At 40.7% G+C, this 13,714-nt stretch overlaps 1 protein-coding gene across 1 annotated transcript in view; it reads right to left on the bottom strand.

Annotated features, from left to right (window-relative positions):
• The window catches only part of chd6 (chromodomain helicase DNA binding protein 6), a 158,200-nt gene extending 146,143 nt beyond the window's left edge, over nucleotides 1-12,057 (bottom strand). The window contains 1 exon segment of the mRNA XM_034208729.1: nucleotides 11,893-12,057. The gene's annotated coding sequence lies outside the window, so the exon portion shown is untranslated.
• Between the last annotated feature and the right edge of the window lie 1,657 nt (nucleotides 12,058-13,714).

The following is a 13,714-nucleotide window of genomic DNA, read 5'->3' on the forward strand; positions in this document are numbered from 1 at the left end:
AGTGTACCGAACGAATATAACGTTAAACGTAAAAAATTGAGAACGTGAACAACTTTTTGGAAGTAATCTCAGGTGCTGCGTCGCAGCATTCAGAGTAATTTGCTCACATTGGGTTCAACGCGTCATAGAGCGAGCAGGTCATTTCATTGGATGAGAGGCATACTATGAGAGCTGGTCAGAGGGATGCGTTCAAATGTAGTCAGTAATTTGAGGAACTGTCAAAAATTAATGACGAACGCAGATAAAGTTGAGCTCGAAAATCCTCCAGCATCATTGAAATCTCCGGTTTGGGAACATTTTGGTTTCGCAGTTACGTACAAGGATGACGGACAAAGACAGGTGGACCGAACCAAAGCTGTTTGTCGGCATTGTTCAACTAAAATTGGTTACGCGGCTGGCAATACATCAAACTTGCACACTCTTGAAAAGGCATCACCCGAACGTGAATATCACCGGTACCAAAAGAAAAAAGACTGAAGTGCAAACCCAACTCCCACTAGCATTCAAGCCTCCACCACTCGCAGAAAGTTCAGACCGAGCCAAAGCTATTACAAACACCAAATATCCTTATGTTGCCATGTTAGCAAAGCGCTACCTGGCTGTATCTGCTACCTCTGTCCCTAGAGAGGGTGTTCTCCACAGCAGGAGACATTGTTAGTGCCAGCAGATCTGCCCTTTCGGCAAGCAATGTGGACAAGTTCATTTTTCTTTAAAAAAACATGAAAATACAATGACAAGCAAGTCCTAATGTCAAACTGGCTGCTTAGGTGCTAGTACAGTTCAAATACAGATTATTTCAGTTCATCGAAATGCTGCACCTTAATGTTCATTTTATTATATTTTGTATTTATTTGAGTGAATATTCACAGTTTAATAATAATTAAAAACCCAAAACTAATAGTTTATGTTTTGTGAGTACTAGTACAGTACAGTTCAAATACAGATTATTTCAGTTCATCGAAATGCTGCACCTTAATGTTTATTTTATTATATTTTGTATTTATTTGAGTGAATACATTATTCACAGTTTAATAATAATAAATATATATATGTTTTGTTTTGTGAAAAAAAATTCTGCTGTACCGAAAACGTACCGAACCGAACCGTGACCAAAAAACCGAGGTACGTACCGAACCGAAATGTTTGTGAACCGTTACACCCCTAATGGATAGTGAGGTGGGCTGAAGATCGGAAGGCTGTGAGTTCAAATCCCGCCAGGAACACCACCACTAGTGTGCCCTTCAGTAAGGCACTTAGCCTTTAGTTACTTCAGGGAGAATGTCCCTGTAATCGGTCATTATAAGTCGCTTTGGATAAAAGTGTCAGCTAAATGAAATGTGATGTGATTAGTAAAATATGCATGAATAAATAAAAAGTTAACTAGGTGAAAAAAGGTAAGATACACTTTTAAAACTTGTTGAGAGCTAAAACTAGTCTTTGCTGCTGCCTCAAAGAGGAGCAGGGAGAGAGGAGGGAGACAGGAGAGGCTGATTCAGGAGCACAGACACACTCACAACTATAAATGAACCCAAAATAAATTAATAAACAAGTTTCAGTGTTTTTTTCATATTGGAAATGGTATGTTATTGGTTATGGCCATGATTTTATGATTATTGAAATGTATACAGTTCTGTTTAATATAGGTGTTTCCATAGATCTAGTCTCTTTATTTTCCCCCTCAAAGTGCACCAGATTGATGCATTTAACTCCAAAATAAAAAATAAAATCTTACCGGGGGGGGGCATGCCCCTGGACCCCCCTAGAGGATTTGAGGTCGACCCCCACTAAAAATCACATGGATAGGTTCCTAAATACATTTATTTGGGCCCTGCCTGTACCTGTTCGCTCTGCCATCGCGTGAAGGGTCTGCTAACAAGCGACCAACAGAAAGGTTAATGTTAATGTTGCTGCACCTCACCTCAACCCCCCCCCCCCCCGCTACCACCACCCCCCCCAAGTATATTTCAGATCTGTGGGAAACACTGCACTCGCTCAATAAGGTTATTCAGGTTATTAAGTTATACAAGGTTCAAGTACATTATAATGCACCTAACATAATGAAGCTTAGCCAAAGAAGAGACAACGAGACTCCATTGAGTCAGGAACCAACTCCCTCCTTTCAAAAGCTTGTATACCTCATTGATTGGAGATGGGAAAAATGAACACTTGTGTTTGAGAGCAATGTGAAGAAAGTGTTCTCCTCTCTCATCCCACTGGATTGTTTTTGTAGAAAAAATAAATAAACATAACAGTCTGTCAGGGTGAAACATGCTGTGTGAAACTTCTGAATTTTAAAGTATTTCTTGGTTTTCAAATCCACGTTTTCACACCACAAACACCAACACTCGCAGCTCAATCTGTGATCCTGTGATGAAATCATGGTGCCTGTGAAGGAATGTAAGATCATATGCACCTGTAGTTATCTGTAAAGCACTTTTCTTTTAGTGCCATGTGAATGAAGTTGTTATTTAAATGTTTCTAGCTTTATTCAAAAGAAGGCTGCCTCAATGATTACAGTGATTTGACACAAACTAGAGCAGTTGTTCAATTTTCTGGTTGATTTAATGTTACATAGCTCTTTGACTCAATTCAGCATTATATTTGTAAAGATCTGGGAACCTCAGAAACAAAAGGGTGTTGCTGCAAATGATTGGTGTCCTTTTCACACTTGTTTCCACTAGATTCATAAAGCAAATAAAGCCTATTGCGAGCTGAACAGTTGTTGCCTTGATGTATTACAGGTAGGGCTGTCAGTCGATTAAAATATTTAATCACGATTAATCGCATGATGTCCATAGTTAATCGCGATTAACCGCAAATTAATCGCACATTTTTTATCTGTTCTAAAGTTTTTAATACTCTTATCAACATATGAGTGGATAAATATGCTTTATGCAATGTTTGTTTATTATCATTGGAACAATGTAAGTATTCTCCTGAATATTTTCAATACAACAACCTGGAACCTCTCTCTCTCTCTCTCTCTCTCTCTCTCATACCTCATTCACACCAACGGTGTTTCAGGGCCGGTTCGGAGCTGGAGCTTGAAAAGCACCGGGTTTTCCTCTTCACACCGCAGCGGAGCAGCCTCAAATACCTCATTCACACCAACGGTGTTTCGGGGCTGGTTCGGAGCTGGAGCTTGAAAAGCACCGGGTTTTCCTGTTCACACCGCAGCGGAGCAGCCTCAAATACCTCATTCACACCAACGGTGTTTCGGGGCCGGTTCGGAGCTGGAGCTTGAAAAGCACCGGGTTTTCCTGTTCACACCGCAGCGGAGCAGCCTCTTAGCTCCGGAATCCGGTTCGTTTCAAGCACCAAAAAATGGTCCGGCCAGAGCAAAAGCACCGCATACGTCACGCTTACGTCGAGGCGGGGGCAGGGGCGGGATAAACTCCTGAACAACAACAAAAAGCCCACGTTGTATCCAATTTGTACACAACGATGGAGAAACCTAACAAGCAGCAGTGGTCTACTGAAGAGACCAGCTACCTGCTGGGAATCTGGTCTTCCGAAGAGGTAGAGGAAGCTGGAGCACAATCGGCCATTGTTGTTGTTGTCGGTGTCAGCTGTGAGGGGTTTCCGCGCGCTTTGGCTTTATGAAGCAGGCACGCAAACGGTTACGTCATGACGCAAACAATGACGCAATGACGCAGCACCAGTCGGACTCTGGGCGGTGTGAAAAGAGCCTCCGCTAAACCGAAGAACCGGTTCTGAACCTGAAAAGCTCTAGCACGGAGCTTGAACCGGAGTTGCGTTGGTGTGAATGAGGTATTAGCTCCGGAATCCGGTTCGTTTCAAGCACCAAAAAATTTTCCTGCCAGAGCAAAAGCACCACATACGTCATGCTTACGTCGAGGCGGGGGCAGGGGCGGGATCAACTCCAGAACAACAACAAAAAGCCCGCGTTTTATCCAGTTTGTACACAACGATGGAGAAACTTAGCAAGAGTTTCAGAGTTTCAGCCATAGACTGTATATATAAAGGTTTCTGCTCATGGTGAAGCAACGTGTCTGCGTGTTAAGGTGGAACCTGAGCATTCACGTTGATCACCTCATTATAAATCTATAAAAATATAAATATTAAACTTTACTTCACGTGTTCATTTGAGAACAGCTGTTACATACCTGGGTGAAGGTTACAGTTCATTTAAATGAAAGATACAACGTTACTCCACACTCATGGTTCAGTCCACCTTAAGAAATAAGACCGACCTCGGAAGCAGTTGTGTTTTAAAAAAAAACCTTTATTGACACGAGTACACTTTTTTATAAGAATATAACTAAACCACAGAAATGACTCCGGAAAAGCTGCAGATAGAGCCATAAGAAATGAATGCAACTGATTTCATCCGCGGAGTTTGGCTTTATGAAGCAGGCACGCAAACGGTTACGTCATGACGCAAACGATGACGCAACGACGCATTACCAGTCGGACTCTGGGCGGTGTGAAAAGAGCCAGAGCTAAACCGAAGAACTGGTTCTGAACCTGAAAAGCTCTAGCACGGAGCTTGAACCGGAGTTGCGTTGGTGTGAATGAGGTATTACACTCTCTCCCAACCCTGTGTACTTCTCTGCACTGAGCCAGTTGCTCAAACAGACAAGCCTGTTTACAGTTGTCGGCGAAATGCCGCTCCTCTGTCTTCATAACAGTCAAAGCATGAGACTGAAGTTCCCACTGTGGGTCAAAATAATGCGCTGTGATGTGCAGTCGGCACGTTGGATGCGATCCTAATTATCTCACAGTCCCTCGTCCTCCACAATGTTAATTGTCCTGCAAGCTGTAGCCTCCGCCACCCATTTAGCTATCGCTGTTGAAAGCTTGCTGCTCGTAGACGCCGTGTCCAGGCATCTCCCCGGCAAACTTTCAAGGGTGGTCTGCCGCAAGCGAGCGGCAGGAGCGGGGCTGTCAGCATCAGCTGGGTGCTTGGCTTGCTGTTTAAAATGCCTTTTTTTGTATTCATATCTCTCGCTAGAATCTCTCACCATCCAACTAACAACTAACAACAACAACGTCAAGCCTTTGGGCTCTGAAACTACGGGTCGGGACGAGGACAAATACACATGTGTTAATCGCACTTTAAAATAATTAGTGGCGTTAAAGAAAATTGCGTTACTTGACAGCCCTAATTACAGGATATGTGCACTTGCCTCACGTCATCATTTTTATCAAGAAAACTCTTCAAGAAAATTTGAATATGAAGTCCACCAATAATTCATTTTGACTCTCGTTGAATGTAAAAGTCTGTGAGTCTTGATATGTTGCCCAAATCCACACTCATTGTAGTATCCCTGTAGTGCTCTAATACCATAGATGTATAATAAGAACTGGATACAGCGTGGGAGGCGGGGTCTCGTTCTTTCCTATGAGAGCTGCTCATTGGAGCATGAAGACAAAATGGCCCAACTTTTGAGAGAGCGAAATGTCACAGATTACCCATCATGCCTGGCTGTCAGAGCAGAAGAACCCGTATGTGCAGTCACAGAGCATGCACCCCTTAAGCCCCGCCCCCCAAGCTCCCACTCTCGGCTCACTAGAATGAATGGAGAGAGAAAATAAATCTAAATTCGGCTTTTAGTGCATTTTACAACTTTAAGGACTTAAAGGTGGGGTAGGTAAGTTTGAGAAACCGGCTCGAGATACACTTTTTGTTATATTGCATGGAATGCTCTTAACATCCCGATAGCAATGAATATCTGAAGTGCTTTGACAACAAATCCATAACAAAATGTCATCTGTGGAAGCCGTGGTACTGTAAAAAGCACGACCAATCATCTGAGCCGGCCTGGCTAAAGTAACTGGATGGCCTACCTGCCTGTCAGCCTTCCATCTGGGCACATACTTATCTCGTGCCCTCATTGGTCATGTGCGCGTTCGTGTGTGTTGAAGGAGGGGCTCTGTGAGGAAGTGGCCGATTTCTTCCGGTTGTGTATTTTCAAATTCTAGCGATCTCGAGCTGGTTTCTCCAAAATTACCTACCCCACCTTTAATGATTATAATAAGGCAGGGGTGCCCACACTTTTTGGGCTGGTGAGCTACTTTTGAAATGACCAGCTCACCGAGGTCTACCAACCAAAGATAAAATCCCAAATTGCAAGGGTTGCTGAATAACACGTTGTATTTATACATGGGATAATAGGGCTGCAACAAACGACTAATTTGATAATCGATTAATCTATCGATTAATGAAACGACTAATCGACTATTCGGACTATTACTGTATGCCTTGCACAATTTCTCAAATGCTCTTATTTATTTATCAACTTTTAGATGTAGCTTGAGGTTGTTTTAGGCATGTGGAAACTAACAATGAAGACAATAAAGATTAATACTTGATTCAAAAATACAAATATTATTAAATTAACTTAACAAATTGTGAACACAATTAACATTGCTTTTTATTTAAATAAAATAAATAATATTTCACACCAAAAGAAACAACAATGTTTTAACAAATCATATTAAATAATCTGATGACAGAACTGTAAACAGAATAGCTGAAACTTTAACAAAATAAAGAGTAACTCAGTTACCTCTAATCATTAACCCATGTTTGTATCATTGAGTTAACTCCGTGTGTTGCTGCTAGCATACATAACACCTGACGTGGAAACGTTACTCGTGGATGGGGCTACAGAGCTGCTAGAAAGACAGTCGAGCCCGGTGCATTCCTCCGTCTGAATGTGGAGCACTTTTGATAAATGTTTAGACACATTGCTCGTGTTTCCGCCCTTACATGATAAACTCTCTTGGCAACGAGCATTGTCCACATCGAGACGGGTAACATTTAACCACACCTTGGAGCGCTACTCTCCGCCATCTCCTCCGTGTGTTGCTGCATGTAGCAGCCGCGTGTGTGTAAACTGCCCCGCCCCCTCGCGCACAGACGGGGGAGAGAGAGATCTCGTCTCGATCGGAAAGGTCAAAAATACACCGACCATAGACGCATTTGTTTGTCTTTTTGCATATTAGAAACGAGTTGGCGACACTAAGACTGCGAGATAATGTTTGTGTAGCAATAATACATGACCTTTCTCAACTCTCTACTCGGAGGGAAGTCGCTGTCATATGCCTTGTGAACACTCCGATAATGCCTCTCCACATTACCTTTCTTTGGCAGAGCGACGCTTGCTTTACAAATAAGGCAAATAACCTTTGAATGTGACATCACAAACAAATATTCTTCCTCCCATTCTGTGTGGAAGTGGTTTGTCTTTAGCTTCTTGCTCGGTCCCGCACCCATTTTCTTGTTTGTCTCTTGTTTGTCTCTTTAACTTAAATTTGAGTTTTCCGGCACTTGACTGATTTTGTATCGCTTTGCATTCTGGGTTAACAGACTGGAAAGCGATAGGTCGCTTTTTCTGTCAATCAAGTAAACTCCTGAATTAAGTGGCAGGGAGGCCAAGGGAGGAGGGATCAAAACCTGTTTTGTCCATTTTAACGGAGCTGGATTTTTTTTTTATGAATGACTCGCGATCTACCAGCTTCGCCCCCGCGGTCGACGTACTGGGCACCTCTGTAATAAGGGCTATACAATAGTTCATACTGGGTAATTTATTTAGTTTAAAAAAGGTTATCCGCTGATTTACAGACGTCTCTTTTCGCCACGGACTGATACGGAAGTTGCAGTACCGCCGTTTGGCCACAACGAATATTTTCCTCAGAGTCCGGCGCACTTTCTTGGGACTTGGGTAATACAGGGAAATGACGTATACTAAAAACAGACTTAGTAAAATAGACGATGCAATGCACAAAGGAAATGAAGGCAAAGGAAATTAAACTGTGGATGGAGGTGCAACTAGGGTGACCAGATGTCCCGCTTTGCGCGGGACTGCACAGAATTTTCACGACTTATAGTGCGTCCCGCAAATTGAGACGATGTCCCGCATATTTCATAGTTTTAGTACAACAAAATGTAACAACTTTTTTTGCATTTTGTGCAGCGTTTGCAGAAGTGTTGAACTGGACTGCACTGTATTAGAATGTAGTGTTTTAAAATCCCTTACAAACACGAGGGGGCAAGAATGTTAGAAACACATTTAGTATCTGTTCCAGTACAAAACCACGTAATGATAAATATATTAAGTAGGTCAATTAAAGGGGTTATCTGACAATGTAAACAAAAACATACTTTCTAGAATATTTTGTGGATCTGTTTTAATGGAGTGAATTAACATTGTATAATGGAAATAATAAAGTGATTTATGTTCATGTGCAATGCCAGCTGTAACATTAAGTAGGTCAAGTTAAGGTTACAAGGAGCAAAGCTCACACAGACACAGAAGGCAGCTCAGGGGTCGAATCGGTGAAATGGAATCACTCAGAGCCGGAAGTATGCAGACATCTTGCATTGATGTGCTTGTGTTTCTGTATTTCTAAAAGGTGAGCAAAAGTTTTTAAAAGATGTATACTGAACATGTTATTGTAACAAGCTAGCGTTTTTTTATGGTAGTTTTACCAGAAAAATTACAAATGCATTTTGCGAAACAATGCGTCACTTGTTTGCTAAAATGTACAAACGCCATTAGTGGAACAACTTGTGGCTTGTGTATGAGTTGCGTATTTGTGCTAATCATTTTCAGCAGTTGTTTTGCGGGTTAATTGCAAGCCGGCTTTTAGTAACTTTTTATATTTTATGTTTCATGCAAGTTTAGGAATTAATTTCAATGTTATACGAAAGTATCACTTTTTAGACCTAACTGACAGTGGGTCGCCGAGTTGCAATAATGTGCTTGTGTTTGTATTTTCGAACAAAACAAGATAAAGGAATTTATTTTAAACAAGCCTGAAAGTCCCTTTCATGTATAAATGTGGGACGCATTGTCATCTGTCCTAATTTCATTATTCATTTCATTAAATAGATTGAAATATATAAATAACAACATTTGTTTGGCAAAATATGGCAAATCATGTTTGCTCTAGCTTACAACAGGTGTGTATTTGAAAGTTTCGCTGTAAGATGTTATCGTCACACTGTCTCCTCAATTAAGAAGGTTACGTTTTTGTAAAATGACAGAAAGGGGTCATCTGCACCCTATAATTATCACAAAAGGCTTTCAGAAATACAAAGAAACACTGTGTTCAAAACTGGGTGTCTAAATACAAACAAAAATGACTAAGTGTTACAAATATAAACATGTATTGTTACAAAAATAAATGATCAGTGGAGTAAAGGCGCCATGCCAACACTTGCTGGTATTTTAACTTACTGTTGTTTGATCTACAAACACCTGCTGAAAACATCTGGCATCATGTATTTATTCTGCATCAGCATGAATATAAACCGCAGATGATTATTTTCAGTATTACTTTTCAAATATGTATTAAAATAAAATAAAAAGTGTGCTTTGGGGCTGCATGATTTTGAAAAAATATGGTAGCAATTATTTTGAAGAAATTACAATTGGGATGGGATTCCTCATATGAGGTGACCATTTCTTTTTTTGAAACTAATCAATTTAAAATTGATAAAGGAGGATCCATAATGAACAAAGACATGTTCTTCAGTCTGTAGAAAATGATGTCTAGGTTGGCAAATCTCTCAAAAAAGGTATTTTAACACATATTTTGCATTTAACAAATACATGTGCAACCCTGGACTTATACAATCTAATAAAACGTCACTACTCCTATTTTAGCCGTTTTAACATTCTTGCAAACGGGGAAAAAGTTGTTATTCTTCACTCATCATAAAGGAGTCCTAGTGCAGCAGCAGTTCTGCAAACAAGACACTAAAAACGTTTTCCTTATCACAAATAAGGAGAAAGTAGTAAGTCACATTCAGATTAGTGTGTTCAGATGACCTGATGCACGTCTTATTTATGGGGGAAGAGACCGACACAGGTACCACATGCAACAACAACAAATAATAAAGCACTGCCGGGAGCCCCCCCGTCCCCCCGAGAGGTTTTCTACCACTGGGTCACTGTGCCTCCTGCTGATCAAACACTGCAACACTGTCATCCTGAGGAGAATTCAACAAGCATCCTTTAAGCTTATTAAAAAACACAAAAGCCTCTAGATGAGAAGCTATTAAAGACATTCCTTTCTATTGTTGCACATTGTTAATCCAATTAAAGACGATTTAAAGAAAAATGCGTCTCCATCCCGACATCATCCAGGAGGGTACCTACAAAACACCCTGTAGCCAAAGCCGTCACTCTAAAGCTCAAGTTCTTTATTTATCATAATCAAAATTAAAGAAGCGGTCGATGGCAATGGAAACCTAAGGTCTCCCTCCAACAATGATAATTAAATATGTATAACCAAGAAAAAAAGAGCATTCAAATTAAAAACTGAAGGTAACTTTAAACAAGAAAAGTGATAAAGTATGACAAAGAAAGATATATAATAAAGTTAAATAAATAAGATTTTTATTGCAAATGATTAAACAAAGTGTAAGGAAATTAGTAAGTGAATATTAATACAATCAAATATATACTGTAACTATATACATGTATATTTTATGCACAAATCATGCAAGTCAGAGCACAATGACTTGGATTGGCTCTTGGCAACCCACATAATAGTTGTGCAAAATAGAAGATTATAAAATAGTAGATATTAATAGCACATGTAAACTAAATCCAAACATGAATGTAATAAATGTATATGCATTATGATAAGTTTAAATATAGGTAAAAGTATATATAAAAGGAATCTAATATACAGAAGTCTAAATATTATACGGAAACCTGTGCAACTTTTGTATGAAAGGTCTGTGCAAGTGTCCGAAAATGCGAATTAATACACTTAATGTTAACAGGAATTAATGTATACGCATTATGGTAAGTACATGTTTATATATGTTTACAAAAGAGGAAGTAGTTGTAACCCAGACATAAAACATACATGTAAAAAGTATAAATATGTTGAGAAAACGTGTTGAACTATTTTTCATAATCATAATGACCATGCATTTGACCATAAAATCATACCACAAGGATTTGTGTTACTTCAATTGCAGATTAATTGCAAGTGAATAAACTGAATGTAACCAGGAATACACATCTATGCCATTTTCTTAGTATGAATACAAAGGAGTTCAACAGTTCTAAATGAGTGAGTTTCTTGTGTACAATTTTCTGAATTGTAAGGTGTCCTTGGGTGCTTTGAAAGGTGCCTCTAAATAAAATGTATTATTAATATTATTGAGTTAAAGTATATTCAAATACCAACATTTATTCAGAAAATATGTAACTCTTTCCCATATGCATTAACATTCAATCACATCACAAAGATTGGGGTCAGGTTATGGCCCATTCTTTTGTCTGTTGCCCCCCTGCTGTCCAACCTGGCCAGGTGAAAGTGTGGGACAGATGGAAAAACACCACCACTTCAAGACCCAATGTACTTGAATAACTCAATGTACTTCCACCACCACTTCATGACTCAATGTACTTGTACCTCCACTCCAAGACTCCATGTACTTGCATGACTCATTGTATGCACCGCACACACACCTGGCTGCTGCAGCTACACATGTTAAAAGAGGCTAAGTAGCTAACAACCTAGCTTACACCTCTTTCAGGTTTTAGCCATAATATCCATGCTAACAGACGCAGGGGCTAACACACAGCTAGCTTGAATGTTCCCAGCCCAGCCAATGAATTGCCACAAGTTGGGAGAGGGCTAGCTAGGAGGAAAATAAAGAAGTTCCCAGGATGAAAAACACAAAACACACACCGACAGGGAAAAGGAGACACAGTGTCCTATTTCATGTTAGCACCCCGCTGCTACCGAGCTAGCTTTCTCCGCTAGCTGTGTAATGTCACTGCATCGCTGTTGTAAATACATTATAACAGCTCCTCTCCTTTACACGTGTGGACAGCCTCTAAAACTCCTTCTCGGGGACATCTCTCCACCGAAAAACCCTCCCGGCGGACAGCTCACCTGCACCGGACACCGGACAGACGCTCTCACCGGCGAGACATCACCCCTGTTAGCCCGAAAAATACACTGGCGCTTTTTATTTCCAAGGACACAAAATCGCCATGACAGTTTAGAAAAATGCATAAAAAATTAGCAGGCAGGGGAGGGAGGGGAGAGAGAGAGAGAGAGAGAGAGATGGGGAGCTAGAGGGGAGGGGAGGGGAGGCGAGGAAGTAGGAGGAGGAGGAGGAGGAGGGATGAAAAGAGGAGGAGTGCAATATCTATTTAATCCACATAAAGCGGAGTTTATTCAGTCTGGATGCCGGAGTCCTGCACACTTTTTCCAGTCTAGACACCACACACACCTCCACAAAAACATCCAAAAGTTAAGGGGGCTTCTTACCTAAAATGGCCACTGCAACAGCCAAGACAAAAACAGCTTCTCTTATTTTATTTGGTGGAAGTTTAGCGGCGGTGTGGCTGCTGCAGCCAGCCTAACCTGATCATAGTGGAGGCTCAACTTTTCACATTTTTCCATTGGCTGCAGCTAGGCGCAGCTGGCTCCATGCATATTTCCATTGGCCCTGCAGCTGTCATCAAGCGAACCCGGAGCGAGTGTGTCCCGGGTTTGTCTGAGAGCTATCGCGGCAGCCCCAGGCAACACCATTGTGTATTGTGTGTGTTTTTTCTCTCCCTTCCTGGTGATTCGCATTGCGTGTTGTTTATTCTAGGTGGTGGTGTTGTTCTGTTGTTGTCCTTACCGCAGACTCGCATGGAAATCCTTCTCGTTCCGGGGGAAGCTTCCCTCCGCACCGCCCGGCTGGCTCCTGCTGTCATTGAAGGGAAAGAAGGAGAGAAAAAAACAAGAGGGGAGCGTTCAGTTTTAACCCCCCCGATGCAACAAAACGAAGGGGTTTACATTTCTCCTCTGCCGGCTGCATCCACCAATCATGTCGCTTTTTTACTCCTCCATCATTACCGAGTCTGAAGGGCGGAAGAAAAGAAACAAGACATTCCACGTCTTTTGCAGATCGGATTTCGTTTCCCGGATGTTCCGTTTATTTGGTGGGCTTCAAATGTTTAATGTGGATGCAATGTGCGTTTGTTTTCATTCTGGGCTTATGAAGTTGTTGTGGACCTACAACGTGCCTCTTCAAACTTCACCTGAAGTATGTGGGCTTGACCTGCCAGTCACTTTCTCCCTAAAACTGTTAAAGGCACACTAAATAACATCTTCTGAGGCCAAAATAAAAATGAACATGCCGAAAGCATCTTCCCCCATGACCCAAATAAACTCTAGTTGTAATTTCTGTCCACAGAGAGACATTATAGGCGAAGACAACTGGGAAGTTGTGACCAGGCCATATTTGGTTCAATACATCTTTATATCCGGGGTATTCATGTGTCATAAAAGCACATTACTATTTCATTACAGGATTATAATGGCCAAAATAATTCACAATATCTATATGAAGTTGGAAATTAATAAAAGGCTATCAGTCAAACTAATTGTAACTTAAAGTATCCTATGTTAACATTGTGTAGTAGGTTGGTCTATGATAGTGTATTCTTACCTTTATTCTTGTGTATTTGATAGATATACTCTATATATAAATATCTTTCTTTTGTTGATCTGTATCTATTTACTGTTTGGTTATTTTGTTTTTTATTTAGTAACTCGTGCTTTGCTGCAGTAATAAAACGATGTCCCAAGTTTGGATCAATAAATTAAATATGTCAACTTTGTTTATTGTGTGCTTTGTCTTCTTTTTTTTGGCAATATAATTCCCCTAAAAAGTTTAGGGAGGTGTAGAGAGTCAGCAACCACAACCAAAAAAGTGTAT

The sequence above is a fragment of the Gymnodraco acuticeps genome, unplaced genomic scaffold, assembly GCF_902827175.1.
Source record: "Gymnodraco acuticeps unplaced genomic scaffold, fGymAcu1.1, whole genome shotgun sequence".
NCBI lineage: Eukaryota > Metazoa > Chordata > Actinopteri > Perciformes > Bathydraconidae > Gymnodraco > Gymnodraco acuticeps.